Genomic DNA, 5,447 nt, shown 5'->3' with positions numbered 1-5,447 from the left:
CCTTAGAAAATCCTCCACGAAGGCATCCATCCCCTTAGACAGATAGCCCTAAAAGACTTAAATAGTTAAATGATGCCGTGATTAAATAAACCAAACCTTAACTCGATTGACCTTAAATAACCAAACTTTAACTCGGTTAACTCGATTGGCTCAGTAGGCCAAGTTGGTGTAAGTGTGTAAGCCATGAGGTAATCCGTGTAATACTGGTAGAAGCAAGACGACCAGTGATTCAGTTCAGTGGTCGATTTAGGAGAATTTAAAATGTTCGTTAACCATGTAAGTGTGGGGCTCGGGGCGTCGGAAAGACTGCATTTATCCTTTCCAACGTGTTCCAACTCCCGCTTAATACGAAGCTCATTAGTTAGGTTTCAGAGCGTATAGTGACCTTCATTAGTCGGAACATGACATGAGGATTTTCGGATTCCCAAATCCTTCACATTATGTCTATATTAAAGCAAAACATAATTGTTTGAAAGAACTTTGATATATGTGCAATAACACTACAAAAATTTACAGCTCTATTTCTTACAGAGTTCGCACAATAATAGGCTAAAAGAGTAGGTAAAAAACTTTGAGGATACTACATAGTATTGCTATCCATGAGTTCTTGCTGCTTAATGGAGGTAAATTCTTCACTGCTTTCAAACACCCGCTTTTCTGCTTTTTTCAATAACCAGTGCGGTCTTCTTAATTGTCGCATTCTTTCAGTTTGTTAAACCAGCAGCTATTTCACTTTTAAATGTTAATGTGTGTTCTGGTAATCTTGTATAATGCCGTCCAGTCCCCTCTGTGTCATAAATTCCGTATGGATGGTATTCATTTAGCAGCTCAAGCGAAAAGACTTTGACCCAGTAAGCAACAGCAAGATGATCTGTCTCTTTCTTCTGAATATAAAGTTTTCTGATGAACAGTTCTCCAACTTGTGAGCCATCCGTCAGTTGATACAAAATTCTCTCCTAGCATTTAACGAATTAAAAAAAGCTCTAGAAATAGAAGCACTTTTCAGGTGCATAGCTTGAAACTAATCTAGAACGTCTTCCGATTTGCTGTCTTTTTTGCGCTTCTTTGAGACATTTTTATTTCTTATTTGTTCGTCATCAATTAGAATTCCTCGTTTAAGCAAACTTCGCAATATTGTTGGGAAATTTCCAATTTCAATAGTTTTTCTCTAGCTGCAGTTACGAAGTCAAATCTTTTAACAATTTATCCAAATCAAAATCTTTTAACAATCTATCATCTTTTTCTTTCAGGCTTAAGGCTTTTCACTTGACATTTTCGACATGTTGCAACTTAAGAACACAATTCAAAAAATGATCACAAATTCCATAATCATAAAAAAGTTTATTCTCTCTCTTTTTTGTTTTTTGATTTGCATTAACAGAAATAAAGTGAAATCATATGTTTGGAAAATTTCTTAGGTGTGAGAAAAACCTGCCACGTTAGAGTAGCTTAATGAAGAATCTGCACAAATTTTGTCTTAAATAATAAATGCAAGTAGAAAATGGTTGAAATGCTAAAACAAAAAATGCAAATACAAATTGAATACACTGAATAAACATAAAATAATCAAGGGAATATAATTTACCAATAAAATTAGCCGTTAGTGGGTAAAAATTATGTACAACTGTGGAAGGGACTGATGGGAATATTTTTAAAATTTTAGAATCTAGCGCTATTTGCTAAGGGGGGATACGCGAGAAAATAAAGTATTTGAAATCCTTTAAAAAACATTTCGAAAGCAACACTAACATTTTTGGTGCACAAATTGATCAGGGCATTGAAAAACTGTAAGTGGCGTTTGGAACGATACACATATGAAGAAAATTCCCGGCTCAAAACATTTGCAGAAAAGAACATTGTAAAGGACCAACGACAATACAGAGATGAAGTGGATTGACGCCGTTTGTATAATTCATTGGGATAGGCAGTAAAAGCACCAATAACAGAACGTCATGTGCAAAGCATTGCTTATGGAAAACCTCTAATAAGCAGTGTGGAAGATTGTTTCTTCAATCAGGTGTTCGAATGGGCTAATAAGATGACACAGGGAACCAACGATGTAATAAAGCTGTTTTATCAGAACGAGGAAAATGCTGCCGAAGCAGTGCAAGTTTATCTGTCAACCGGAGCACTGTAGGCTCATCCACGAAATCATAAGCTAAGGCAAGACCCATGTTTCGTGGTAAAAAAAAATCGGAAGAAACTGGATGCACATATGATATACCGCAATCTGGATGGCCATGTGTTCCTGCTGAAGTTGTTGCGGCAGTGCATAATACGATTACTGCAGGTCCATCGCATACTGCAAGAAGTGTTGCCCCCAGTTTTGGATGTACTGAAAACCACTGTCTTCAAGCTTCTGCGTTCGAATCTGTGGATGTTTCCTAATCGATTCCACTGTGCTCAGATGTTGCAATGTAGAGACGAATAGCAGTGCGTCAACTTTTTTCCTTATAAGATATAATAAAGATAGTGATGGAGATATTCTGGACAGGCGAGACGCATTTCTCTTTAATTTGAAACTATAAACTCCAAGAGTTGCGTTCACTGGGCTGAGGAAAATTCTCATGATGGGGCACCAACGCCCTTATGGAAGCTTAAGTAACTGTGTGGTGTGGCATCAGAAGCACATTCGTTCTCGGTCCGTACTTCTTCGAAGAGGTCACTTCAAGAAGTATGAAAACATCCTCCATTACATGTGCTCGGTATACAACAACGTTGCAGAATTATGTAATTCCAGAACTGCAGGAGCGAAATGTCGTTAATGAGATTTTATGGGTCCAAGATGGTGCTCCCTCATACGTCGCCATATGTGTTCGGCAAGTACAGCAACAACATTTTGCAGATAGAGTCATCTACCGTAACTTCGCAGTTTCGTAGTCACCGAGATCTCTGATCACAGTAAATGAATTTACTTTGTAACTCCAATAAAAGTTTCGCTCCCCCTCTCCTTCCTTGTGTTGTCATTGGTCCTTTACAATGCTCTTCTTTGCAAATGTTTTACGCTGGCAATTTTCGTCATTACGTGTATCATTTCATCGTCATTTATGATTTTCAGTGCGCTGATATATTTGCGCAGAGAAAATATGATATTTGCCATTCGAAAATTTTGAAATGTTTTTACTGTAACCTTAACCGCGAGAGCTCTATTATTTTAAATCATCACAATCTCGAGCGCATACCTTCAAATAACAACTTCTGAAATCTCATGCCAATTGGTTCAGTGGATAGTCCACTAGGGATTCATATATCGAAGAAGCCTTTTTATGAAAAACTTGTTTATCACTCAGCTTAATTTAATAAAAAAATGCTATTAATTTACTTTTTTAAAAAATTAAAAACAAATTAATATAAAAATGCCACTTATAGTCCAAATTTCCTCACTATACTATAGAGAAGCATAAAAGTGTGTCCGAAGCAAATGACAGCTTGTGCACATCACATATCTGCTACCTCTTGGTTAGATGAAAATATTGTATTTAATCGTATTTACTCAGCACTGCCTGAGTAAACTGTTACAGAAATTTTTAGCTTGAAGCAGACTTGTTATCGAGGACGAGGTGGCCGAGTGGTTAAGGCGATGGACTGCTAACCCATTGGGCTCTGCCCGCGTGGGTTCGAATCCCATCCTCGTCGGATAAAAGTTGTTACTTTTTTCTCTCTTTCTGAAAATAGTTAAATTCCTGAAAATTTTGTTGCAACAGTTAGTGATAGTGATTCCTTTATAAACTTAGCAACAAATATTTCAAATACTGAAACAGAAAGAAATGTTTGTTTAAAACTTCTGTTCTCTAAAATTTGATAATTGCATTCCGCAGTAATATACTTCTTTTCGCTTATTCCCCTAAATTTTAAATATGTTCCAGTATAATATTATAACACAGATTTAAGGGAGAAGCATCCTAAATTCCTAACTGATACGAAATAGTTATAATCTTTGGAGCTCGGGTATTATTTTATTAATCTTTAAAGAGATCAATCTTGTAAGTAGGGAGTTTTTCGAAATGTTTGCTACTTATATGATTTTCTGATGAATTGTACTCTACTTTTAATAAAGTGCACAAAAATTCACTATTTTGAGAAATTTATGCAAAATACTTGAAATTTAAAGTTGAAATTAGCAAAATTATCGCACGATGAAAATATTGATGGTAAAAAATTGTTTTAGACTTCCTGTTATCTGCAGGGTGGCCAAGTTTCATGTCAGTAACAGCTGTATGTTGAAAATGAGGAAAGCTCGAGAGCCGCAACTAGATTTCCCAATAGCCACAAATTCATATTTACATCAAATTAAAAGTAGTGAAAGGGATTTTAAATGAAACCAAACGTCTGATTCTAAATAATCATTCAATGGCAGTTTGCCTTCAGCATGTGATGATGCATGCAAGACAACGCGAAGTTTTGTATTGTCTTTGTTTCCCCTAATTTCAGCTTGATGTGGTAGAAGGTATTCTCTTTCAGTTTTTAAACACTCCAATTCTTCCGCGATTTTCTCCCTCCTACCAACATGCCTTCGTGGTGTAACGGTAGCACACTCGGCGCGTATTCGAGAGATCCAGGTTCGAGTCTCGGCGAAGGCATTTATCATTTTTGTACAAAATTTAAAATGTCTGAGAGTCTCTGATTTAAAGTATAATGGGTCGAAACATGAATGCATGCGGATGCACAAATACATTTTACATGTATTTTTAATTCTTACTGAGCATAAAATTTAAACTAAATGCACGAATTTTTAAAACATTATTTTGTTACAAGATTATCAGTAACATGAAAAAATATTAAAACGCAGGAAAGCCTCCAATTTTTTAACTAACTGTAAACAACATTTGATCTTTATTTGAGAGACAATGCTAATGTTTTCGTCACTCGCATGTTATTACTATGATACATCTCGGAAGATTTACATTCGCAATGACTGAAAGTGTTATCTTTAAACGAGAATAAATCTTATAATCAGGCTTATGTTTCTCTCTTTGAAATAGGTTTTACGGTATTTTCTCACGTATTTTCCCCTTTTCTTTTATTACTTTTATCGTCTGAAAGTCGAAAGGAAGTAACAACATAACAAATGAAATGTAGTCATGGATAAATTACTGATAATTATCACAATAACGTTTATTTAAAAGAAACCTACATACCAATAAGGATAACATAGCAATATTAACATTACTATTATCTAATAAGATATCTTCATTTTTGCCTGTGTATAACTTAAATATCACCCATTCTCACCGTCAGCTCGGCTACTCCTTAGACTTCAAATCATCAGTAATTATTAATTAGAGAACGTGAATGGGCAGTTGGCCCAGCGAAATCGTAGACTAATGTCGGTTCTTGTTTGCTTTTCTGTGATTGGTCGGTTTTGAATTTAAGAATACGGAATAAATATTTAGTAACGCCAAACATTTTGAGACTAGTGAAATTGCAACTAATTCGCAGCATTTAGA

The 5,447-nt window shown here is 35.5% G+C and overlaps 1 non-coding gene across 1 annotated transcript; it reads left to right on the top strand.

Annotated features, from left to right (window-relative positions):
- The first annotated feature begins 3,554 nt into the window (after positions 1-3,554).
- Positions 3,555-3,636, top strand: TRNAS-GCU (transfer RNA serine (anticodon GCU)). Its single transcript has one exon. It is a non-coding gene; the product is annotated as a tRNA-Ser (tRNA).
- The last annotated feature ends 1,811 nt before the right edge of the window (positions 3,637-5,447 follow it).

Source organism: Stegodyphus dumicola, chromosome 12, assembly GCF_044657685.1.
Source record: "Stegodyphus dumicola isolate Sdum_Otavi_A_Nest chromosome 12, ASM4465768v1".
Taxonomy (NCBI): domain Eukaryota; kingdom Metazoa; phylum Arthropoda; class Arachnida; order Araneae; family Eresidae; genus Stegodyphus; species Stegodyphus dumicola.
The sequence above is the reverse complement of the archived record's forward strand: the minus strand, read 5'-3'. Positions and strand labels throughout refer to the sequence as shown.